Source organism: Mustela nigripes, chromosome 5, assembly GCF_022355385.1.
Source record: "Mustela nigripes isolate SB6536 chromosome 5, MUSNIG.SB6536, whole genome shotgun sequence".
NCBI lineage: Eukaryota > Metazoa > Chordata > Mammalia > Carnivora > Mustelidae > Mustela > Mustela nigripes.
This window is the reverse complement of record NC_081561.1, coordinates 24478326-24489830: the sequence shown is the minus strand read 5'-3', so window position 1 is coordinate 24489830 and position 11505 is coordinate 24478326. Positions and strand designations below refer to the sequence as shown.

General features: G+C 46.0%; 1 long non-coding RNA gene and 1 other non-coding gene across 2 annotated transcripts; both read right to left on the bottom strand.

Moving 5' to 3' along the window:
• Window positions 1-946: 946 nt before the first annotated feature.
• Window positions 947-3081, bottom strand: LOC132017157 (uncharacterized). Its single transcript, XR_009404185.1, has 3 exons — window positions 2718-3081; window positions 2243-2466; window positions 947-1163 (listed from the first exon to the last, which is right to left on the bottom strand). It is a non-coding gene; the product is annotated as an uncharacterized LOC132017157 (long non-coding RNA).
• TRNAI-UAU (transfer RNA isoleucine (anticodon UAU)) lies at window positions 2923-3016 on the bottom strand. The gene is made up of 2 exons: window positions 2979-3016; window positions 2923-2958 (listed from the first exon to the last, which is right to left on the bottom strand). It is a non-coding gene; the product is annotated as a tRNA-Ile (tRNA).
• Window positions 3082-11505: the final 8424 nt, after the last annotated feature.

Below are 11505 nucleotides of genomic sequence, written 5' to 3'. Positions count from 1 at the left end.
GATGCAGATGAATTATAGATGTATATTGAGATGGGATTGGGGGAGAAGGTGATGTGAATCAGAAGAGCTAGTTTCTCTGAAATAGAAGGGAAGTTCACTTGCTGAGAGTGAAGGCACTGTCATGGAGTTGGGCACTAATGGGAGTTGAAGGAACATGCAAAAACTGTTCTGGGTGGATGGGGGGCATCAGGCCTAATATTGCCATAGGCTCTTGGGTTATATTGCCATAGGCTCTCTGAACCAGTTCTATGTGGTCCATAACCATGCAAAGCATATGGAATTAGTCTTACTTCCCTTTTTCCTCTAGGTAAGGTAAGAGTATATGATAAAAATTAAAAAATGGGAAAATATGGACATAGTGATGATGCTTACATATTCTGTCTTTTTCTAATGATTTTGTGACTATGCATCAAGAATTGAATTATGAACTCCCCTTAAGATGTCTCTGATACTTCAACAAAGACAGAATGAAGGAGCTAGTCATTGCTGCCTAATAAACTATCCTCAAAGCTCAGTGGCACACAGCAATAATTACTGATTTCATAGAGGCTGGTTGGGGAAGTCATCTGACCTAGGCCGTTTCCACTGGGAGACTCTACTTCTATCTGCAGGCAACAGGAACAGCCAGAGAGCTTTTCTCTTTATGTCTCTTGTCCTCCTGTTCACACCACTGAGCGAGCTGGGTCTTGTTCTTATGTCAAAGACAAAGGTACAAGATAGCAAGTGGAAATAGGCAAGACCTCTTAAGGTCCAGGCTGGGAATAAGGACGCTATTGGTTCTGCCCCATGTTGAGTGGCCAAACCCAAAGTCAAGGGACCATGTTTTTCAGTTATTTATAAAATCGAGGTGGGGGGGACGGGGAGACCCACCTCAAATGTAGTAGGTTAAACACTGCATCCAAATATAGTGACTTAAAACAGTGATTATTTATTATGATTTTATAGCTTGGGCAGGGATTGACAGAGATGGCTTCTCTCTGCTCCATGGGGTATCCGTTAGGCTTGGAATATCTGTGATGGCCTTCAGGTTTGATATTTCAGCTGGAATGTCTGGAACAGCTCGGAGCTGGTCAGGAATCTCTGTGTAGGCTTTCCCTGTGATTAGCCGGAACCTCTTCAGAGCATCACAGTCTTAGACTTCTTACATGGAATCTAGCTTCTCCCTAAAGGCAAAATGGAAAGCTGACATATTTTCTTAATGCCTGGGCTCACAAGCCCCAGAATGTTGCTTTCACTGCATTCCATTGCTCTAAAGAGTTGGGGCAATCCAGTCCAGCTTCAAGGGGAAAAGAAACAGAGTCCAATGATAGGTGAAGCAGTTCCAAGGTCAAATTGCAGAAGAGAATGAGAACTATTTCAGAACAATAATCAACTATGGATGGAGATATACACTTCACACACAATCTGGGTATGGATACAAAGAGGGACCAATAATTTAATCAACTGCACAGCCTAATATAAATGTGTATATTAAGATTTAAGATGATACTAGGGTCAGGCCATTGTGTGGGTTTATCACAATCTGGAGGATGGTGAGTTGGCATCATAAAGAGAAATGCATAGTGCAGAAGTCACCTGTAAAAAGACTTCTATTTTCTTTATCCTTGATTAACATCAGAGACTCTGCTAATAAACATAATGAAATATTAGAAGTTGGCTTTCTTGGGGGCACCTGGTGGCTCAGTTGGTTGGGCGTCTGCCTTTTGCTCAGGTCATGATCCCAGAGTCCTGGGATCAATCCCCACATCCATCTCCCTGCTTAGCGGGTAGACTGCTTCTCCCTCTAACCCCTGCTCTTGCTCTCTCTCTCTTTCTCAAATAAATAAAGTATTTTTAAAAAATAAAAATAATTTTTAAAAACTGGTTTTCTTTAGTGAAGTTTATCCTTGTTAATCAATTATGATATTGGAAATATGGTCATAAGGATAAATTAGTTGTGCCCAAGAATTGTGAATTCAATATTCAAGAGATTCTTTCCAAAGATAGTAAGAACTAAATGAGCTCTGTAGTCTTTAACACAAGAGTCGGTGTCCTGCACTGGAGTCTTCAGTGGTCCTGTGTCCTGCTGCTGGTTTTCCTGCCTCAGGGTTCATGAAGAGTGGGTTTTTTGGCATGTGGGGTGGGGGGTGGAACCCAGCCCATACATACAGTGAACAGACTAGTGGTTGACAGACGAGTGAGAGAGGAGGTTGCAAAATGGGTTAAGGCAGTCAAAAGTCAAAAATCACTATTTCCTACATACCTCAGGCACAATTGTGGTTATGCTCACTCCTGTGACTTTCTACAGACTTCTGGTTGCTGGGGCTCTTTATCACTCATCCTGTTCCAGCCCCAGACAATTGCATCATCTGAGGACACCAGGTTCTGTTTCTCAGTTGGCAAATGCTGCTGTATCATCCCTCGTTGTTGGTTCATCAGGGAAGACTTAAGGGTGGTGGGGGACAATACTAGAGGTGATGCCACCGTCTGAAATCAGAAATTTCATTGTTCTCCCAAGCTGGAACTTTAATCAGGCTGGGATCTTGTACAGTTTCTCACTTTTGAGCTCCCTCTCTTGGAGTTCAGTGCTTACCACTGCAAGCACTTTCTAAGTATGTGGCAGGGGCTCCCCGAGGAACCATCACCATTAGAGCAAAGTGGGGAGGCGGGGTGTCAGGAGCTGTGCATGGGGGAACGCTTGCAGGACCCGGTGGGGATAAAGAGAGAAAGTAACTCACTGCAGCGCAGCAGATTCAGTCTGTAAAGGCTTGACACTGTTCGATTTCACAAGCGCCACGGAGAACGGACAGGATTTTGAACAAATTCAGACACATCAAAGATGGTGCGACATGGTCCGGAAGGACCTGGGGCGGCAGAGGAAAGGGTCTGTGGAAGCAGAGGAAAGGGTCTCCCTCGAGGATGTAGCCTCTGGCTGGAAAACGATGCTCCAGGTGAGGCTCGAACTCACAACCTCGGCATCCCTCGCACACATACTGCTGTATAAGTACCGCGCGCTAACCGATTGCGCCACTGGAGCACCTGCTTCTCACTTCCGGTCACCGGCTACACGGCCTACGCAGACACGGCCGGCGTCTCTGCGGGGAGCTCCCCTGGAGCGCCGCGGCCGCCTCTCGCTCACCCGGGCAGGGCGGGTCCTCACGGCCCGGGGGGCACCGGGGCCGGTCTGCGCGCCAGGACGCCGGCGGCCACTTCGCAGAGGGGCGGACGCTCGGGCGACCCCGACGGGCGGACACCTCCCCGCCCCGCTCCCCGCCTCGCTCCCGCTCTCCCCCAACCAACCGGTTGGAAGCCGAAGGATGTTAGAGGCTGTTTGCTGCCGCGAAGGGGTCTGAGCCACCGCCGGTGGGAGAGGAGCCCGCAGCTCCCCGCCCGCGGGCATCCCTCCCTGGGACGGCCACGGGCCCGAGACTGGGGCTCTCGAGTTCCCGGTGTCTCTCTGCTACGTTAAACGAGGGTTTAAAAAAAAAAACAACAACAAAACCTCATACTTCGCAGAGTTTTGAGATGGGAGGATGGGGAAGGAGGTCTCCACAGGGGCGCGCGCGCGCGTGCGTGCGTGCGTGCGTGCGTGTGTGTGTGTGTGTGTGTGTGTTTACCCAGAGGGTGGGCGATGTGGGAGAGATTATGTAGAATTCGCTGGCATTTCTATCCCAGTTTCTTTTCTTTCTTCTCTTAAAAAAAAAAAAAATTGTTCATGGATAGGTGCTTAGGATCTGTCAAACAAAAACTGTGGTGTAAGATTGAAAAATGTGGAGAGTGGTGGGAAAGGTGCTGTGTATATTATGTTCCAAGGAGGAAAATGCCACTGAGTCTTCTTGAAGTTTTTATATAATATTTGCTCTTAAAGGTAGATTGTCTTCCAACTCCAATAAAAGATTTCCACCGAACTAAAGGGCACTGAGCAATGTCCCACGACCCTCAACAACACAGATAAAGGGGATTTGGGCACCAGAGGAAAAGTGTACTGAGTTTTTTATAGATACCTAGACCCTGAGAAATCCTAAGCTTTTCTTTTCCTTTTTTTCCCCCTTCTTTTTTTCTAAGCTTTTTTATTTATGTGGGAAATGGCTGGGGGAGGCTCAGCTTTGGTCCATCTTTCCTTCCTCAACAAACATGCAGGGACCACCATGGGCCAAGCAGTGTGCTAGTCAGTAACAATGGGGTCAGAGGCATCACACGTCCTGACATCATCCTGATGAAGGAGGTGAAGGGTGTAGTACGACCCTCTCTCTCGAGTGCCCTTCCTTCACTCTTGAACTGGAAAATACAATCCTCCTGCCTACTCAGGATGAGAAGTGAGAACCAAGGGCATGAGCCATGACTCTTGAGGCACATGCGTGCCAAGGAAAACAGACATTGCCGGGCAGAGACGTATGGGAAATGATACGTTTTTAATTCTTTTCTTGAAGATTTATTTATTTGAGAAAGAGAAAGCGCACGAAAGGGAGGGGCAGAGGGAGAGAGACACTCAGGCAGACTCCATGCTGAGTGGCAGCCGGACTCGGGGCTCAACCTCACAACCCTGAGATCATGACCTGAGCCAAAATTAGGAGTCAGACACTTAACTGAGCTGCCCAGGTGGCCTTTATTTTTTTAAGTCATCTCTACACCCAGTATGAGGCTCGAACTCATGACCCCAAGATCAAGAGCCACATGCTGCATGGACTGAGTCAGCTAGGTACTCCTGGGAAATGATATGTTTTAAAACACACACACACACACAAACAAAACAAAAAACAAAGGCAGCAGGGTAGAATTTCACCTTTTTGTTGGAAGGCAGCATTCATACGCTTATGATGTCACTGAATGTTCCTACCAGTGGGGACACAAGAAAGGACCACAAGGTTGTACTCTGGAAGAGGAGGTTAAGATGTACTCTGTGTAAAAAGGTGTTGTAGAAAACAGAGTGCAGTCAAAAGATGAACGCTGAAACAGATTACAAGAAGAAATAAGAGAAAAGGTAAACTGGGATCATTACCATAGGAGAAGGGAGGGAAGGGGGTGTGATTTCTGGGAAGTGACCATATCAGGGAATGCTGAGCCTCACAAACAACTTTACTTCTCTTACCATCACCAAGGAATGTATTTGGCGTATGCCATTTCTTCCCTGCTTCCTGTTAACAGTTATTCACTGAGCTCCTCCTGCATGTGAAGCAGGGGACTAAGTGTGATACTAGGGAGGCTACGTCAGGGCTACTGTCCTCCAGAGACTCCTAGGTCAGGTGGTGAGACAGGGCACCAAGACACCCAGGAAAAGTGTAGGAACACTGCAAGGCTGCGGGTGGTCGTGTGGGGTTCCACTGAGTGGGGGCGGGGGGACATAAGACCCTACTGGCGAGGGTCACAGGGTCAGCATGGGGCTGGAGAGGCTTGGGTTAGGAGAAGAGGAGGTAGGGGGAATTATGCCCACTGAGTATGAGAAAAGGCAAGGAGGTTAGACTTTCATAAAGGTCTTTAAGAATGGGGAGAAATCCCAAAGGAACTGAGAAAATCAAATGCATTTGCCTTCCCCTCACTTTGTTTTTCCAATCAGTACCCTTTTGTGTGGCTGCACCCTAGTGTGAGGGACTTGCTGCCTCTCCACCTGGGTGAGGAGAGAGGCCAGGCAGCTCCCAGCTCCAATCCGTGCTCTCTTCTTCACCTGCAGTGGTGAGGTCACAGGTGGGAGTCCTTCATCAAAATCAAGTCGGTTCTGGCCTCAAGAGGGAGGCCCCACACCAACCCTGCTCCTCCCAGGAATAGTCAGCCTCTCTTTCTGCCCCATCGCTCCCTGCAGGAGCAGAGGCTCATTTCAGCATGGGGGGAGGGAGGTTTGGGTCAGGACTCTAGGGACACCACCCCAGCTAGAATCACTATTCTAGAATCACCTTCTAGATCATTTGGCCGCTTCCTCTCCCTCCATCCCTCTGCTTCCACCAGCTCCCATTGGTTCCCACTCTGTCCTGTTTCTTTAGTGTTCTGGGGATTCAGACCCAGGAAAGAAGGGGAGCTTAGAGGGAGATGTTGGCCTTTCTCCCTTCTCCCTCGCTAATTCAGACTTCACATTTGGTCGAATTTTCCTGATCAGCTCCCTTCGTCCCTCCTTCCTGAGTTTTATAGTCCTGGCCTTCCCTCAGTCCCTTCCTGGTACCTGGAAACAGGACTTTGTCGTCATAGTCACCTTCATCCTAGAAAAGGGATGGGAGGAAGAGGAGCCCCTTCACCCCTGGCTCTGGGGTTCCTCTGGGCAGAGCCCCTTGGAAACTGGTCAGGGACTACTAAGGAAAAAGATAATCCAGTGCAAATGAAAGGAGAGAAACAGAGTTGGGGAGCTAACATGACAACATAAGGTCTTGGGACTTTGCCCTAAGGCCACAGACTAAGCTGACCAGACACACTGTGGCCCTTTTTCCTGACAGGTGTGTCCCTGTGTTCCTGGCATGGCTGTTGCACATTCCTTATATTTTGGAAGAAACTAGCTCACACAAGGAAGCGAAAATCACCTTTCTCTACCTCTCTTTCATCCTCTCACTCAGCGCCACGCTGGTTTTCTTACCTGGTGAGTGTTTTAGGGGCTTTGGGAGTTCTTGGGGCAGGTCCTGAATCCAGAACCATATCTGTGGGTTTTCACACTTTCCCTTGAGTAAGGTTGGTTCTGGGCACGGATTCGATGCTATGACATCTCGCTTGCTCGTTGCACCGGCTCTTGCTCTATAATGTTAAAATTTTGCCTACATAGAGGACCTAGAATCCATTTCTCCCAAACATTCTGTAAGAACCATGTCCTGGAGGTGAGAGAGAATTTGTAAGATAGATTATAGCAGGGCGCAGGGTGGGTGGGGGAAAGAAATGGGAGAGACAGAGGAGTCTCCTCTCTGGCTTCCTACACCACACACCACACTCCCATTGGTCAAGCCTGTTTTTAAAAACTTAGAATTGTTAAATTTCTTAACATTTATCAAGTACCATAGTCATTTCTCTTCAATAGGATCATTCTCCCATCAGGAATTCTCAGATTCGTCAGCTCCCATCACTATTGGCTTCGGTGAGCTTTACAGCAACAAATCCAAGGGGGAACCCAAGCAAATACCAGTGGCCAGTGGCCCAGTTACAATGGTAGAGGAATCTGGGTAAAGATGGCTGGCCTGACCTCAGTGGTGGTGAGAAGGCTAACTTTAATTGAAACATCGTGTCCAACTTGTTAATTCAAGACTTCACAGTGCAACACACACTCGTATTTAATCACTGTGTAAGACTGAAAAGAGTTGGCCTGTTGCTAATCCTTGTATGGGTTAGGATTCTAGAAGTTTAGGTTTTCATAAGAGAGAAGACACACTTTGGGTGTGGGGAGGGATGAGTATGCTTTGGCTCTTGGGGACTTGACAGGAAAACCTTCTCATCTTGAAGATTCCCTAGGTCCACCCCTCAACCCCCCACTGACATTCCTGGTCTCCTGGAAGTAGTTCCCTAAAAGTAACCACAGCTCATTCTCCACCTGTGAATACAGAGCTTTGATAAAAACGCTCAGCCCTCTGGAAATTTCACGAATGGAATCTTTTCAAGTTGTTCTGTTGCAGGGAACAAAACCTTATTCAAACTACCTTAAAAATGGCAAAAGGCTGAATTTATTGGAAAGATGCAGGGATACCTCATAGACTCAAAGAAAGTTCTGGTAGAATCAGGGCTACACAAGAGACTTTGGGAATTAGAACCTGGAGCTCATATCCTTCAGGATACTTTTTTTTTTTTTTTCCAGTATTCAGTGAGGGTTACTGGAATTTCCTGACCCACAGATACAAGCGTTGCCCTCAATACACTTGCTCATCACTTTCGATGAATCACCAAGGTCTATCCTTTCCACCTCAGCCAGACCTCTGTTCCCCTTTCTGAGCCCTCCTCACACTCAGTGGCCAGACCAGTCCTTGTCATACCTGTCCAGACTACCCGGTCTCCAAATGTGGCTTCTCCCCCATGGCAGTCTGTCCTAGTGGTGCCTGGTTTAATCTTCCCAAGACACAGAACTGAGAACATTCTCCTTAAAAACTCACTTTGTGGGTCTCTGGGTGGCTCAGTTGCTTAAGCACCTGCTTTTGGCTCAGGTCCTGATTCCAGGGTCCTGGGATTGAGCCCCACATTGGGCTTCTTGCTCAGTGGGGAGCCTATCTGTCCATCCGCCTGCAGCTCCCCCTGCTTGTTCTCTCTCTCTGACAAATAATTAAAAATATATATATTATATATATTATATGTTAAATATATATTTAATTAATAATAATTATAAAATATTTATATTATTATATTATACATTATGTTATTATATATTATATATTTATATATTATATATAAATTATATATTGTATAATTAATAATTATAAAAATAGTATATTAAATATATAATAAATACATATTTATATATATATTATATATATATATATGCTTCTTGCCCTCAGGATAAATTCCTTATCTTGATAAAGTTATTTACAAGTTGGCACCAACCTATCTCTCAAAATGTTTTAATTTTTTATTACGTGCATGCCATATGTGCAAAAAAGTATTAAAATATATAGGAAATGAACCACCAAATCTAGAAAAAAATATTGTCCTTATATGTGAAGGGCCTGGTGCCCCCCCACCCCCACCTTTCCAGCCTCTTTCCCTGCTGCTCCAGTTTCCTTTCCCCACACCCATCCAAACCTGGTTCTACCACAGCAAACTGCTTTCTTCCAGTAGGTCAGGCACCTTCTGCAACTTTTGATCTTGCACAGCCTGAACCTCTGGCCCCGTATTTCCTTCTTCACAAGGTCAAATTTGTTTCTCCTTCAAGACTAAGCTTTGCTGTGATCTGGTCAAGGAGAGCCCCCGCCCCGACTTCCCCTCCAGAGTTCCTTGCTTCACTTCCACACCACTCACCCATTTTCTTCTTAATTTCTGGGGTAGCACTTCTTCTGTTTCATTGTAATTATGAGTTTAGATTGGGCTCTCTGACTGGATGTTAGTTCCTTGAGAAATGAGGATGAAGCTTTGTCTGGGAATCCTTAGGGGTCCACATTTTGCTTGGCAAATGAATATACAGTAAATGCCTTTCGAGTCATTAAGATGAAATTTTAGAAGGCAGGGACGGAATTGGACATTGCTGTCAATGATGATGACATTTTATTGACAGTTGAAATATCTGCCAGGACTTTACTGTGTCCTGCTATTTGATGTCACAACAAACCTGCAATGTGACGATTGTCCTCATCTTGCAGACAAGGTCATGCCGTGACTGAAAAGTTAGTTTGTCCAAATTCCACACAGCTAGTAAAAGACAGAGTCAAGATTTTAACCTGGGTCTCTCACTCCGCCTGCTCTTGCTTTCCACATCAACTTTCTTCCCATGAACAATGATCAGAATAGCAAGTAAAATTAAGACAGGAAATGCTAAACTGTGGTTGTGCTGGAGATGAGCAAACTGTGATAATGAAATAAAAATATCAACAGCTCTGAAGACGCTGCAGAAATAAGTGTGCGCTGAGAACATAGATGTTATAGACAAATGTAGGTGGCATAAATTACTGATTTCTGGAACTAATAACATAAGACACCTGTTCTGCCCCCAGAGAAGTGGGTGGAGGCCTCAGTTCCCGGTTGAGTGCCAGCCCTCCATTCTATGCTGCACCCATTAGCCTCTGACACCTCACGTCTAGAAACCATGGGATCGTTTTACAGAGCAGTTATAAAGATCTGGGATGTATGGTCTTATTAACAGCCACAATTATACAATGTCAATGTCAGAGTCCATACGTAATCATGTACAATTAATGTCATATGCAAGTCATGTACTCACACCGAATACAGTACTGAACACAAACTATATAGGTCAAATTCCTTCTTTGAGGCTCTGGAAGGATCTGGAAATCTAGCTATGGTCTAATGTAGGTTAATGTAAGCTCTCGGCTCTCAAAAATGCTTTAAAAGTAATTTGATTTTGGATATGGGGCTGGAGCAGCTGACACTGCTTGGCCAAGCCACACCAGTTGCTGGCACCACTGCCGCCAGGACTCCTTTCCAACAGAAACATACTTGTAGTCACATAACCTTCTCTCTACTTCCTTGGCTTTGGAGGAGATGGACCTCACTGTCAGCCCCAAACAAAGAATTATGATTGACCAAATCAGTCACAGTGGTCCTACTCTGGGAAATAATTGGATTAGGTGAGTGTGAGATGCAAATCTAGCCAGTGTGGGGGACATCTACTGGGCACATATAGAGAAGGGGTCCTCAACAAGATACTAGAAAGAAGCCTGTCTGTTTTCTGTTTTCTTCTGGACTTTATTTTAAGATTGTGAGTTTGAGGAACTGCAGGGAAACCAGCTGGAGTGTGAGATCCATTGGTTGAGAAAGGCAGACTACAAAGAATTATTTAAAATGTGGTCCTGATGACATCATGGGGCCACTGAATTAAGAGGCAGACAGCTTGCCTACCCTCTGGACTTCTTATGTGCGATAATAAAACTACTTTATTTAAGCCATTGAATGTCATACTTTCAATCGTTGTGGATCTACTGCTGAGTTTCCCATTACTGGGGAAGGATCTTGAGGGGTAGATCTCGGGTAAGTTTTGCATTAAGTTTTGCATAAGCTTTATGTTCTAAATCCCCCTGATCACTAGCATTAGGAAAAACTCAAACCAGCCACATACATGGTATGAAAAATGTCAGTCTGGTGAGCATTTGGTTCACTAAGCTTTCTCATTCTTCTCATCACCTAGGAAGCCTACTTCTCTCAGCCTCTGGCTCTGGCCGTCACTAGCTTTAGCCTTAATGGACACACTCAGCCCCAGCCCCTGAGCACAGAAACCGCCACTGTGAGCCTCCAAGCTGTATTCAGGAAACGAGACTCCCCTGCTGGACAGTCCTCCGCTGCTCTTCCATTTAAACATCCGAGTTAGAATAGCACAGAATCCCAGGCCTGGGATGCCTACCTACCCCACAAGCTAGGCCTTTTTCCTGAAGCTCAGACGCACTTGTCTCAATTCTTCACGCATGCATGCAGACTTTTAGTGGAAAATCATTCCTGTAGACGTTGAGGGTGCTGCCCTCAGGCATATACAGTTCAATGAGGAAGACCGCTGAGCAAAGAGCAGTTTACACCACAGGCCCCAGGTGCTGGGTGTGCTCTGCACCTAGGAACACAGGAAAGAAAACCCAGACTGGGTAAGAATCAGTCCCATTAAGTCTGCAAGAGTGTTTCCTTACTCTGTCTGTTCACACTGGTCCCTGATTCCCGGCTTCCATCAGTTCTCCAACAGCTAAGCTGTAAAAATGCCATCATCCAGGGCTTAGCGGGTGCTTCTCCATGAGGTCTATGACCTGAGGTTGGCAGGATAATGAACTAATGAGTCTTCAAGACCAACCACAGATCTTTACATTCTCTAAGCTGGGAAGCTGGAAAGCAGAAAAACCGGAAGGGGGCTGGGTGCACTTGGGCCTCCGCGGTGCCTCCTAAAGACTAAAATTAATGACGCTTTAGAAGACAGCAATGTCTGTA